A 15,074-nucleotide genomic window follows, 5' to 3' on the forward strand; every position below is an offset into this window, starting at 1 on the left:
TAGGGTCACAAAAGTGAACCCTCTTTTGTATCTTAACAAGATTATATTCTTATTCAGAGTTTATACACTTAATAGTCATAATTAGTAACTTTAAACCCAAAAACTAGATTGAGTACACAATGACTCTATCTCTCAACATCATTTGATGCTAGTCGTTATATTATAATTATCTTATGTATCGAATACAATGATGAAAACCTCCACTGGTTTCTAATATTGACGAAGTAGTACTAACAAAATTTATGTTAATCAAATAAACATTTAAAGAAGAAGGTCCCATTAGATATCCCACAACTAACTTGGTGATTCTTCAATAATTTGGGGTAGTTTCCTTTCTAGCGTCCAACAATTAAGACAATGGAAACTATATCGGTCGGGATTGATAGGTTTATTATCGTTATTCTCAATAACTTTACTTTTACCATTACCTTGTATCAATTCCATTCTAATTTTACTTCTTAGAATCTCGTCCTTTTCTTAACGGTTAAGAGAATGCTCCCACTCAATTCAATGACTCTTTGCTTAGAGAAGCAAAATTGAATTTCATGAAGACTACTCTTCATTCGTTCGTTTAGTCTTAAAACTTTCATTGAAGTGGTTGCTTTATTTTGGTCAATTAGGACTTCTAACAAATCTAATTACCAAATGATTTAACGTTTCAAAGTACTTAATTTGATTAAGCATATGAAAAACAATTCATTGTAAGTAGATATGTTAGTCAAGAATCAAAAATCCTTTTGATCACAAATAACTTTTATCTATACTCTTCACAAGAGATCCTTACAATGGATAATACGAGGTTTTTAGAAGAAAATTAAAATTTTGTCTTTAGTTACGATGTTTTAATGGAGATTTGAATCGAAATGATATCGTATATAAATTGTGGTGAAGAAATAGAACGATGCGAACGATGCGACAACGGAATGATGAAAACTAACATTTATCGTTATAATAATACTTGTAAACAAGTAAAACATTTACATAGTGACTTCTACCCAACTATGATAAATGATTCCAAGATCCAAATTCATATTAACTTGGGCACGGTGTAGCCGATTCATCCCTTATTAATATAACTCGGTGGATTAACTCTTTAATCGATTCTACTTTTAGAACTCTTGGTCGATAAAATTACATTAATATTTATCTTTAGCCCAAAACACATCCGGCTATGGTCGAGAATACTTTTGTTGAGTTCAACCCAAATTTCGAATAAATGTGTCCATTGTCCAAATTCACATTAACTTGGGCACGGTGTAGCCGATTCATCCCTTATCAACATGAATTCGGTGGATAGACATTTATCACCCACTTCCCCTACGTAACAAGGTTTGTACCCCGGTGTGGCCGAGCGCACTCCCTCACGAAATAGGTTTTCATGGTTTCTACTTTTTGGTAAGGCTAAGTCTCAATTGTTTATTTTAGCGAGAGGTCATGCCAATTTATTATCTATCACATTTTAAGTGAACTAAAGCGGTGAACTACGATAATTGTAATTGACACGGTCGATAAACTCGATTTAAAATGCATGTTTAGTTATGACGATTTAGCGATGCATGCACATATAAATAAAATGCAAAGCATAAAAATAAAATCCTACTATGGCCTTCCTAAAATAGTAAATCTAATAAACTATTACAAATTCGGAAACCAACTCCTTTGGTCCCTTGAACTTCGGTCTTGGCACGCATTTTAAGTCAACACTTTCTTTGATGGATCGCCTTCTCGAATGGCACCGTCTTCAAGGAACTCCGGGAAAATTAAATTACAAAATGAATTACATAATTTCCTATTATACATTTGTAATAAAATAAAAATAAATCTATTAAATTACAAAACGGTGATACGAGATCACAATAATTACAATCGAATCGATATTCCCATACATTTCGGGTAATACCAATTAAAAACTAAGGCCATACTAAGTAAAATTACATAATTCAAAAATTACATAAAATTAAAATATGACAATCATAAATAAAATGCAGCATTATAATATGTATGAACATGCTTAATTTTATGCTAAATCGCCTTTTAAGAGCCAATATCGTATATTTTATCGGTTTTTATGGATTTGCGTGATTTAACTTATTAAAATCACAATAATTACATAAATTCATATTTATGTACAAGTTAATTACCCTAACCATCTTAGGACTCAAAATTAGTCTCCACTAACATTTTGACAATAATTAAACTTGATTTCTTAATATTGTTCATAAATGGACCCAAAAATACAAAATTATGTTATAAACTTCAAATTAAATTATAAAAAATTCAAATAATTTCAAAATTTGAAATTTAAACTCATGAACATTCTGGAAAAATACCATGACACTCATAATGTTCAAAACTTAGGTTAAAAATTTCGAATATTTATCGAGAAAAACAATGTTGCGGTTTATCGGTTTTAACAAATATGACCATTAAAATATGAGAAAATTTATTTTCATCAACTTTTCACTTTTAGATCTGAAATATATGATAAAATGCAACGTGTGACGTTTTTCTTTAGTCATGAAGTATGTTTTAGCATTATTACTAATTATAGTCACTATTTATGTGATTTTTCATCAAAAATTCCTAAATCATGCAAAAAGACTTCACTATAGCCAAGAATTTTACACACATCTTGTAAAATTACATGTGACAACATACTAAATTTCCATGACCAGATTCGAAATATAACTCATATTAACCTATTTACCCATTTAAATACGATTTTAACTTATAAAATTCATATTTCGAGCAAAACAACTTATTTTAACATGAAAATTTACAGGCCATCAGTATGTATTACATGTGAAAACAAATCCAAAAACCACTGGAAAATTCGAAGTTTAGCTATTTTTCGTCCAAAAATGACATTTTTCTCATAAAAATCACATTTTAATGCCAATAATATCTAAAATGAACAATAAAATCCATAAATCATCCCATATGACCTAAAATCCATTTAGGACCAGAAACTTTTAATATGCAAAATTATTTCATGATTTATCTTCATAAATCCTAAATAACAAGTTTTATATATGTTAATTAAATTAACTCGGAAAAACTAACCCGATTTTGCATGCAACAACCGTGATGCTCTGATACCACTTGATGGAAATCATATTTTAAATATCACATATTTTATTTTAAATTTTTAGTCATAAAAACTTAAGGATCTTATGCATGCAAAACAAATACAAGAGTAAGGAGAAAAACGGTTCCTTACATTCGATATTTCGGATATTTTGGGCACAAGTGAAGTCTCCTACCTCACTTGTTCTTGAGCTTTCAATATGCTAGGATGATCCTCCAAAGACTTCAAGTATAGAAGCCATTCCTCTTGATTGCACCCAAGATTATCCCTTATCCCCACTAAATAATATGTGCTAGATATTTGTTTAGTAGTTTACCTTAAAATTGATTACTAATACTCATATATTACACTAATAATATTAGTAATTTGATTGAACAATTTTGATTGAATCTTCTCATATTTTAGATGAAGATTAAAGAGAAGAGAGAATAATGCATAAACTTTTGCATGTGATGTGTAAGAATAAAATAAGAGAACTAATTCTCTCAAATTTGAAGGCGGGAACACGGTTGGACCCTCACCAAAATGCCACGGATGACATCTTACTTTATGCTTTTTCTCTTCACAAGGTAATAGGTTGTGTAAGAGATGTAAGAGTAGGTGTGTAAGTTACATGGTGTAGGCATGAATATAATATTCTATCACATAAAATAATTCATCCATAATCCACCATAACTCTCTCTATTTCGGTCCATGTATGTAAAATGGACTACCATTTTATTTTGTCAATTTGTCATTTGTCACACAATATGTCACATGTAGTATGTTACATGTTATTAATTAATTAAGTGCATATTTATCACATAAATATCATTTTTATAAATTAATTAAATTACTTTCAACAAATTGACTAGTGATACTTGATCACATAAATAAAATGGGTCATTTAATTATAATTCACAACATCTTGTAATTATAATCAACCATTCATTCTTATCTCTATTGTTTCTCAAACAATAAACAATTTTAGTAATAAAGTATTTCAATTACTAAAATAAATCTTATTTAATCCCATTACAATAAGATATCAATATTCTCTCTCACAAATTGAATTGTTCAATTTTAAGGAATTGATTAACTTGTATCGTCATACAATTAATCAATTTTACAGATTAGGGCATCATCCTTTCAGTTAGGGTTAGAATTGTAGTGATAGAGGATTGTATTGTGTGTATAGGTGTTGCTTGATTGATGGATGTTGCAAGGGATCAACTGACCACCACCGTCCCATGACAGTAACGTCAAACTCTAGCAAGCCAATCGTTACCGATTAATGTTAATCAGTTGACTATAAAATAAATCATCCCTTACGTATTCTTAAAAATGAGATTTAAACATGTGATCATCATGATCGACAATTGTGATCGCATTATTGTCGGGGACACTCCAACAGGCGAACCTACCTTTTAGCGACTGCAGTGATTCCACGTCCAGAAAACACAATGACAAAGATGATGATGACGACATACCTACGCGTAGACATCTGGCAGAGAGACCGCTACCCGACTCAAGCTATTCACTCCTATGTCACAAGCATCCTTAAGGCTCCCATGGGATGATCTATGGTGAAAGGAAGAGGAAGAGACGACATCTAGGTTTAGGGAAAGAGGCGGAAAATGATTTGCGGTTTTAACAAAACACGATTATAAACCCTCGCTGGAAAGACGCTACTCAATCGAGTAACTAACGTACTCGATCAAGTGGCCCCTACTCGATCGAGTGCCCAAGACGCTCAATCGAGTACCCTCTATTCTATCGAGTACCACTCACATCTAAAGGCAATCATGGCACAAGGTAACTCTGGCGCGCATCACTAAGGGCTATTACCTGCTCCTAAGGTTGGTCAATGTTGGTCAACGGGTCCCTAAAAGGACGGGTATTACATTGAATGTATGTATGTTATAGGAGGAGGATTCGTTGAGGAAAGATTCTGATAAGCTGCTAGACTGTCTGTGGTGTTTGCTTTCCAAGTAGGATTTCCCTACTCAGTATTGGCTACATAATATGTTGGTGATTGTTATTGTGATTATTGATTAATTATAATCTTGGATTGGTTTTGGTGATTGTTGATAGTATATTGTTGATTGGTTGTGTAACTGTCTGTGATCTTCGGGGTGCGTCCCTGGCTGAGTGGAGTCACTTGCGGGAGTGGCTTCATGCCCTTGATTCGCCCCTTGTGGTTCCCGTCACAAGGGGATGTGCACATTAATGAACATGGGTTTATCGCTCGATGGAGATGAGCGGGGCTTAGGTGGGAACGGCTGCGGTCCCCCACTAGCGACGAGGAGTGCTTGTTGCGATGGGTACTCTGGCAGGGCTACACACTTTAGTGTATAGTCAAATGTGTGGAGTTGGAGATGGAGTTGTGGAGATTGGTTTGAGCTGATTGAGCTGTTTGTGTTACTGTTTCATTGTGGCTATTGTTTCTATGTAATCAGTACTGACCCTGTTAATTATTTTGAAAACTGTGGTGATCCATTCGGGGATGGTGAGTAGTTGTTAAGTAGGTAGGATGGCTTATGCGAGGGATAGTTGGGATGGAGTCACGGCCGGTCTTAGAGTCTTCCGCTGTGTTTGAATTAGTAGTTTTAGTCTTTTGGATTTTGAGAACATTTGTATTTCCTTTTTAACAGTTTTGGAGTTGGTTGTATCACTTAAACTTTATTAACATTTAAGTATGTTTCGTTATTGTCTATTTGAGTATCATTGCCTCTGGAAACCGACATGGTGGCGTTCTCATACCTTAAGTGGTCCTAGTAAGGCACTTGAAGTATGGGGGTGTCACAAAGTGGTATCAGAGCGTTGATCTTGAAACCTGTAACCAATGAACTTAATGAGCATTGGGAGTCAAAGTAAAATGAACCCGGGTAGGAGTTGTAGGAGCTAATGTAAAGACTTGGGAGACGTTCTAAAGTCGCGAACTCGCCTTACAACTTTGAACCGGTCACCATGGGATGTGAGTCGGGATCGCTATGTGTTTATCATGTGGTATATTTATATAGTAATGTGTTGTATGAATCGGTGGATGCATGTATGTGGAGGATAGGAGATATGTAGTGAAGAAAGGTGATGATATGACTGTATATGTTGTTGGTTGAATATATGAATGGCATGATCGTTGTTTTATAACATGGCATATTAGAAATATGGAAGAGAAGTTACTGTTGTTGAGTATATAAAGAGATATGTATATATATTTTTTGTTTGTCGTTTACATAAAAGTATAGATAGTGGGAAGTGTGAGTTGAACATGTGGGTAGTATACGAGTCTGCATGACTCGATCGAGTGGGGGGCACTCGATCGAGTAGGTGAGTGACTCGATCGAGTAGGGGTAACTCGATCGGGTAGGTATTTTTTTCGTTTCTGGGCAGAAGTCTGTTTTTGGGCACTCGATCGAGTAGGAGAGGGCACTCGATCGAGTGGGGTCAACTCGATTGAGTGAGTGGTTGGCTCGATCGAGTACGTTTTTGGGAGCTTTCTGATCAGGTTCTGGAGTCGAGGCACTCGATCGAGTAAGTGGGCAACTCGATCGAGTGACCTCAATTCGATCGAGTGGGTTGTGGCACTCGATCGAGTAGGGGCTGTGCAGGTCGTTTTCGTATTTTGAGATATGGGATGTATGTTCCTGTTTACCTTTTCTTATATAGTTTCAAAGATGCCGCCAAAGAGAACAGCATTGTATGCCAGGGCAGAAAACATGAGTATTGATGAGATTGTTAAGATGTTGGAGCACCAAGATGCTCTCACCGAGGCTTTGAAGAAGGTGGGGAAAGATAAAGAGGCAGGGCCTGATCACTCAAAGATCAGTAGACATATAGCAAGGTTCAATCCTAAGGAGTACTTGGGAACGGGGCCACAAATTTTGCGGGATAATTGGCATAGAGAGATGGAGAATATACCCAATATAGTTCATTGCCCAGAGGAGCTTCGAGTGGAACAAGCTGCGTTCTACTTGAGGGAAGCAGCTGGTGAGTGGTGGGATAAGGTTAAAGTGAGTGTTTTGGAGTTATATGTGAAATAGGGGTTACCTGCGATACCATGGGATGAGTTTAAGAGAGCTATGAGGCGAGAGTTTGTGCCAGAACATGTGCGTAGTAAGCTGAGGGAGGAGTTTGATGAGTTTAAGATGACTTCCGACATGACCGATGCTGAGTACTATCATAAGTTCAACGAGAAATCTAGGTATGCTGAGGACATGGGACTGAGCCAAGAGAACTTGGCGTTGAGATTTGAGAAGGGGTTGACACCTAAGATCAGGAGAAGTTACCGATAGGAGCCCTTACTGATGTTAAGGAGGTGCATGAGCGTGCTGGGAGGGCTGAGAGGTTACTTGAGATGGCCAAGGAGAGCCGTGAGAGAGCTTCTGAGAAGAGGAAGGCTGAGAGTGAGGGTGGTGGTCAGTCTAGTTATAAGAAGGACGACCATAACCAGGCGAGAGCGTACTCTTCAGGTTCGGGGTTTAGTGATGGAGCTTCTTACGGGGGTGGCCGTGGTGGTGGTAGTAGCAGTTGGGGTATGACTTGTTTTAACGGTGGCGGTATGGGCCAAAAGAGGCATGAGTGCACCAGTGCTATGAGTGGGGGTTTCCAGAGACCGTCGCAGGGGAGTTTCTCTCAGGGTCCATCTCAGAGTTATGCTAGTAACAGGCCGGCTGGGTCGTGGAATTACAGGGGTGGTCAGAGTAACAATAACGGTGGGGCTAACCGCAATGGCGGTAATTCATATCAGAAACCGGCGACGAACAACAACAACCAGGGGTCGGCTGCTAAGCCGTCTACCTCAGCTAGTACTGTCCAGGGAGGTGGGAAGAAGACCAGTGGTAAGCTGTTTATGATGGAGAAGAAAGCAGCTGAGGATGATGCTCACGTTATCACCTTTACTTTTCTTGTTAATGGAGTTTTTACCTTTGCTTTGTTTGATTCGGGAGCATCACAGTCGTTTGTATCATCGAGTCATGCTAAGCTGTTGGGTTTGAGTGAGTATGAGTCTGTAAAAGAGGAAGTTTTTATACCGTCGGGTGAGTCTGTATCTTGTGGGCGATTGTATAGAGGTGTGTCTATGATAGTTGGGCAGGTTGACCTACCAGTGGACTTGTTAGAGTTTCCTTTGGAGGGTTTTGAGATGATAGTTGGTATGGACCGGTTGGGTAAGTATAAGGCTAAGATAGACTGTCATCAAAAGAGGGTTTCTTTGTGAGGCCCTAAGGGGATTAGTGTGTCTTATCGTGGGTTTATTGTCAAACCCAAAGTTAAGTTGATTGCAGCAATGACCTTGAAGTCTTATCTGAGGAAGGGGTGTACGTTGATCTTATGCCATGTGAGAGACCATAGTATAGAGAGTCCGACAGTTGAGCAGATACCAGAGGTGGGAGAGTTTCCAAATGTCTTTCCAGATGAGATACCGGGGTTGCCACCAAAGAGGGAGATAGATTTCAGTGTTGAGTTGAAACCGGGGACGGGGCCAATCTCTAAGGCACCGTACCGCATGGGTCCAAAGGAGTTGGAGGAGCTGAAGAAACAGCTGGACGATCTGGTTGAGAAGGGATACATTAGACCTAGTGTATCACCGTGGGGAGCACCAGTCTTGATACCGTCGTTAGGTACCAAAAATAAATACCTAGATACTACTAACAGAAGTCAGCGGTAAGTAGGGTCGATCTCCACAGGGAGGCGGTCACTATCTACATGTCAATTTAGTCCGTCTGAGGTCACAAGATGGGGGTTTTAGTTGTTTGGACTAAACTAATGAGATTAAGGGAAGAGAATTAAAGATAAGAGAAATTAACAAGAAAGAGAGAAAACTAGGATTGTCGGGTCATCAACGAACATCAGTTAATTGCAGCTAAGGTCACAGATCAGTCGACGTGTCGGTCTAAGGGGCAACGAATATCTCCTTCCGGTCTCAATTCGCCCTAAAATACTGTTAGCTTAGCTTCCGCCCTCACTAAAGCATCCTATTGTTCACTGCGGGTCTCACCCCTTCCAACCTTCCAGTCTAGGTCAAGGCTTACCAAGGTTAAAAAGGCTAAATGCATCGATTCAAATAGCTAGATACAGTTTAAGGCAGCGATTAACAACATAGACAAAAACAACAACAACAATCTGCAAACTAATTAGCAATTAACATTCATTCATCGAATCCCCTAATCCTAGCAGGGAGAATTAGCTAGACATGGTAAAGGGAAGAACAAAAACAAAGGAAAGAGAAATAATAAGCATTAAGTAAAAGGAGAGAAAAAGGAAAGAGAGAATTACAGTAGATCCGGAAAATAGAGAAGACAGAGAACAGTAGCAAGGTAACGTAAAGAGTAATGTGTGATAGATGATACAAAATGACGTCTCATCCTCCCTATTTATAAGAAATAGGATTTTTATTTGACCTAATAACGAAATAAGATAAAAAGCCTGAGCCCATTAGAGAAACCACTCGATCGAGTGATATAGAACCACTCGATCGAGCAGAATTAAGCCCAAACAACTCGATCGACCAGAATAACTACTCGATCGAGCAACCCCGAAAATGCATCCTTTCGATCGAGTAAAGAAAGTACTCGATCGAGGTATTCTACCACCCAAAACCACTCGATCGACCTATAAAGCATTCAATCGAGTGATATTTGACTTCAGCAGCTCACAATTTCGTTAGTTTCAGCTTTGACTTGTCTTTTTAGCTCCCGAAACGGTTTTACGCATCCCGAGACAGCTACATTTCCGCTCCAAATTCACTCTTCCTTCAAATGCATGCAAAACGGACGGTAAAAGGCTTGATTTCACTACTTTCCGGTCCATTCCTGCAAATAAGGCAAAACAAACCAAAGTAACATATTCGGGGCATTTCGTGGCATAAAACTAAGACAATAGCATAGAAATACGTGCATAAAAAGGCCTAAAAGGAATACATAAAATGCACGTATCAAATCTCCCCAAACCGAACATTTACTCGTCCTTGAGTAAACTAAATGCATCTAATGGAACGGAAAAGATAACTCAGAGCTAGCTACAAATGCCCACTCAAACCAATTTAATGCAAGCAAACTAACACTTATAGCAAGCAGTCAAATGCAAACGAGTTATAGGATGTTTATAAAATAGCTGAACCGTCGACCTTGCAAGACCTTTAATAATGGACTTTCACGGGTCACCTTCTCTCATGAAGCAAAGGGTAAGCATGTGAATGTAAGAGAGAAATAAATATAGTCGCTCACCTAAACTACGACCCACATAAACATGCATGCAACTGATATGATAGACAATTCTAGCTACCGTACACACATTCCAACCAAACAAGGTCCTGTCACAGCCGAGGGCTTACAAAAATATGGTAAAGTGAGGCAATGGGTAAGAAAAGGCAAAACATTTATGGAAATGTGGAGGTATAGGCGGCCAAGCTAGTACCTAAACAAAACAAAATAACAACATCCAATTCCAACTCAATTAAAGAATTAAGCGCATATGCCCTTCATTTGGCACAAAAACTCACCAAACCGAACTGAAAATACTCCTCAAAAAATATGAATAAAGCGTAGGAGCAGAAACCTATCTCAACAAATCTTCTTTTTCTTTCGGTTTCCTTTTCTTTTTCGAATTTTTTTTCTTTTTCTTTTTTTCATTTTTCATTTCTTTTTTTTTCCTTCTTTTTCACGTCTTTTTTTATCATCCTCCTTTTCTTCATAAATTACCAACTCCGAATCAATATAAAACAAGCAAAACTTGGCACGATAAATTATATACCGCAAAAACATACACTAAATTAGCTTGGCAAGGCAGGCTAAATTTGGATGTAGCTAAGGGTCAACAGGCGAATTTGGCTAAATGTGGAGTTAAATGGGTAAAATAAATGAAAGGGGAATGTAAGCCCCTCCCTGCATGTGACACCAACCACTAACCCGAATGTATGTAAGCAAAAAGCAATTAAATTTCATATATATGCAAATTAATGTTACATGATATGCAAGGAGTAACTACTCACAAACCTACATGAAACTGGTCATAGATGACACCAGTTTATAAGGCTCTAATTCCTTAGAATTTATAAGTAGTTTGCCAAAATTATCAGGTCAAATCTATTCGTTCAGCTAAATTTTAACATTAACTCGTAGATATGCAAAATGACAAAGCTAAAAAGATATATAGTTCAATGCAAGGCTTAAGCAAAAAGACAATCGCAGTGCAATTTCATCATTGAAATATACCGTTCCGACTCAACCTATATGCTAAAATAAATGTGAAAATTTTTAATTTTTCGATTTTTTTTTTTTCTATTTTTATGACATTTTTGAATTTTTATAAAAATAAACGACAATGCCTATAGAAATTAAACGTGATAACAGAAATGCAATAGAAACATAAATGCAGACACAGATATGGATGCATAACCTCGTCAAACCAAACCGTACAATGCCCTCATTGTACCTAAACATGGAAAGGAAATGCAAACTAAAAGAGAAAGAGTGTAGATGCGGAAAGCTTACAAGAGTACGCGAATATGGGACCTCCCCAAACCAGCCAGCAACGTGGGAGGTCGCTAAATAGCCCAGAACGTCGTCACAGGAAGCTAATCCAAGCAAAAGGCACTCGATCGAGAGAGAAGATTACTCGATCGAGTGACTTGGGCCTCTAAAACTGCTCGATCGAGGAAGAATAATGGTCGATCGAGTGGTTTCTCCTTGGCAGGTACTCGATCGAGATGTATATATACTCGATCGAGTGACATTAGCAGCTACAGTGTTCGATCGAGTTACAAAAGTACTCGATCAAGTCATCCTTAATATATACCTGCAAAGACGCAATAAAACAGCCCGCGAAACTAACAAGACAAGCTTAGCCGATCTAGTCTATGGTTTAAAAACCAATTATTACACACAAAAAACTAAAATGAAATGTTTGAAAAAGAAACAACTAAAAATAAATATCCGGGTTGCCTCCCGGGTAGCGCTAGTTTCAGAAAGGTCCCAGCTCGACCTTCTTTACTTCGAGCCTCTCTTTAATTAGCCTGGTCAAAACAGCTCAAAGCGCGCAGCAACCGATCAAACAGCTGCGCATGTGCTACACAAAACTGTAAGTAGCACCACAGTAGAACAGAAGCATAGGAAAATAAAATGTATAAACGTTTGAGTCTAACAAATTTCCTATGACAGCTCTTAAATTTGTCCACAAAATAAAGGAGCTCGAGAGCAATTAGTAATAAATTAGGATACCGCTTCAGATTAACAAATTTATGATGACAAGAACGGTGAAAAACTGTTAAATTATCTGACCAACTAGGAGGGGGTATAGTATTGAAATACGAAGCATGAGTCAAATGAGGCATTGTACTATTCAAACAAACAATAATATAACTATCGTTAACTACCTCGGTTTGGTTGCTCTCAATGATGGAATCATTGACAAAGGAAGATATTACCTCTTCCGCGCTAGGAGAAATTATTGACTCAGCTGTCTTCTCGTCACCCTCCTCTATGAATTCCATCCCGTAAATCGCAGCCTCAAGCGCATCCAGCTCAGCTTTGAAAAGGCGTGATTCACTGTAACCATTATCATCATCAAAATCGTCATCTAAAATGAACCCAAGTGACGTTGCATTGCTCTCTCTAGCCAAATCATTCGATCGAGTGGAATTATTACTCGATCGAAAGCTTTCTTCATGATTTTCACTCGATCGAGTATATGAAACAGCTCGATCGAGTACTTCCTCTAAGCAGCTGTTCGACCGAGTGATGTATTGTGCTCGATCGAACGTTTCTTCAGGTATTTCACTCGATCGACCAATATAATCCATTCGATCGAGTGATTCTTGCTAAACAGTGCATAATTCTTCATGTGAGGCATCATTATCTGATAGATCTTTATATTCCGAGTCGTCCCAATCATCAGTAACACTAGGCAAGGCGGGTCCTTCGTGGGAAAGACCACTCTCTGCGTAGGTAACGCAGGCTTCCTCTAGTTGCCCATTATTCGACTCAGCAGCTAACTGAGCTATCTCAGACTCGAGCTCATCAATTTGCGCACAAATGTGTCTATTATGTTCTTGCACTTGGAGTACAAGCGCCTTCACTAAAGACTTCAGCTCAGCGAACTCTTCTTTCCGCTTATCAGGAGGAGGAGCTTCTTGTCACAGTGGCCAAATAAATGGAGGCTTTTGATAGCCTCGCTGATAGGGTAGATGTGGCGGCACAACTACAGGAGGTTGACTAGCTCGTCTATGCTGCTTGAATGCGTAGACCTTGTCGTTCTCTGCCAAGCAAATAGCTGCATTGTGCTCAGCAGCACCACATCTCCCACAGTAGGTCACCTATTGCGCCATATAATGGAACATAGGTGACGGGTCAAAGGAACTCAAGCCTTCCCTTTGACAATCTTTTACCTAAAACTGTCTAGGTAGGACCTGTAGGGCCTATCAAAACAGCACTAAAGAAAAAGATTAGAACGGCCTCAAGGGAAAAATCCCTTAAGGCTAAAGGCAGACAAAATCAAACAAATAAATACAGTAGTTGCCTCCTCAGCAACGGTGCCAAAATTTGATACCATCGTTAGGTACCAAAAATAAATACCTAGATACTACTAAAAGAAGTCAGCGGTAAGTAGGGTCGATCTCCACAGGGAGGCGGTCACTATCTACTTGTCAATTTAGTCCGTCTGAGGTCACAAGATGGGGGTTTTAGTTGTTTGGACTAAACTAATGAGAATAAGGGAAGAGAATTAAAGATAAGAGAAATTAACAAGAAAGAAAGAAAACTAGGATTGTCGGGTCATCAACGAACATCAGTTAATTGCAGCTAAGGTCACAGATCAGTCGATGTGTCGGTCTAAGGGGCAACGAATATCTCCTTCCGGTCTCAATTCGCCCTAAAATACTGTTAGCTTAGCTTCCGCCCTCACTAAAGCATCCTATTGTTCACTGCGGGAATCACCCCTTCCAACCTTCCGGTCTAGGTCAAGGCTTACCAAGGTTAAAAAGGCTAAATACATCGATTCAAATAGCTAGATACAGTTTAAGGCAGCGATTAACAACATAGACAAAAACAACAACAATCTGCAAACTAATTAGCAATTAACATTCATTCATCGAATCCCCTAATCCTAGCAGGGAGAATTAGCTAGACATGGTAAAGGGAAGAACAAAAACAAAGGAAAGAGAAATAATAAGCATTAAGTAAAAGGAGAAAAAAAGGAAAGAGAGAATTACAGTAGATCCAGAAAATAGAGAAGACAGAGAACAGTAGCAAGGTAACGTAAAGAGTAATGTGTGATAGATGATACAAAATGACGTCTCATCCTCCCTATTTAAAAGAAATAAGATTTTTATTTGACCTAATAACGAAATAAAATAAAAAGCCCGAGACCATTAGAGAAACCACTCGATCGAGTGATATAGAACCACTCGATCGAGCAGAATTAAGCTCAAACAACTCGATCGACCAGAATAACTACTCGATCGAGCAACCCCTAAAATGCATCCTTTCGATCGAGTAAAGAAAGTACTCGATCGAGGTATTCTACCATCCAAAACCACTCGATCGACCTATAAAGCATTCGATCGAGTGATATTTGAATTCAGCAGCTCACAATTTCGTCAGTTTCAGCTTTGACTTGTCTTTTTAGCTCCCGAAACGGCTTCACGCATCCCGAGACAGCTACATTTCCGCTCCAAATTCACTCTTCCTTAAAATGCATGCAAAACGGACGGTAAAAGGCTTGATTTCACTACTTTCTAGTCCATTCCTGCAAATAAGGCAAAACAAACCAAAGTAGCATATTCGGGGCATTTCGTGGCATAAAACTACGATAATAGCATAGAAATACGTGCATAAAAAGGCCTAAAATGACTATATAAAATGCACGTATCAAGTCTTGTTTGTGAAAAAGAAAGATTGGAGTTTGAGGTTATGCATCGATTATAGGGAGTTGAATAGAGTTATGCTGAATAACAAGTATCCTTTGCCGAGGATAGATGATTTGTTTGACTAGTTGAACGGTGCAACGGTCT

Source organism: Silene latifolia, chromosome 7 (assembly GCF_048544455.1).
Source record: "Silene latifolia isolate original U9 population chromosome 7, ASM4854445v1, whole genome shotgun sequence".
In the NCBI taxonomy this organism is placed as follows: domain Eukaryota; kingdom Viridiplantae; phylum Streptophyta; class Magnoliopsida; order Caryophyllales; family Caryophyllaceae; genus Silene; species Silene latifolia.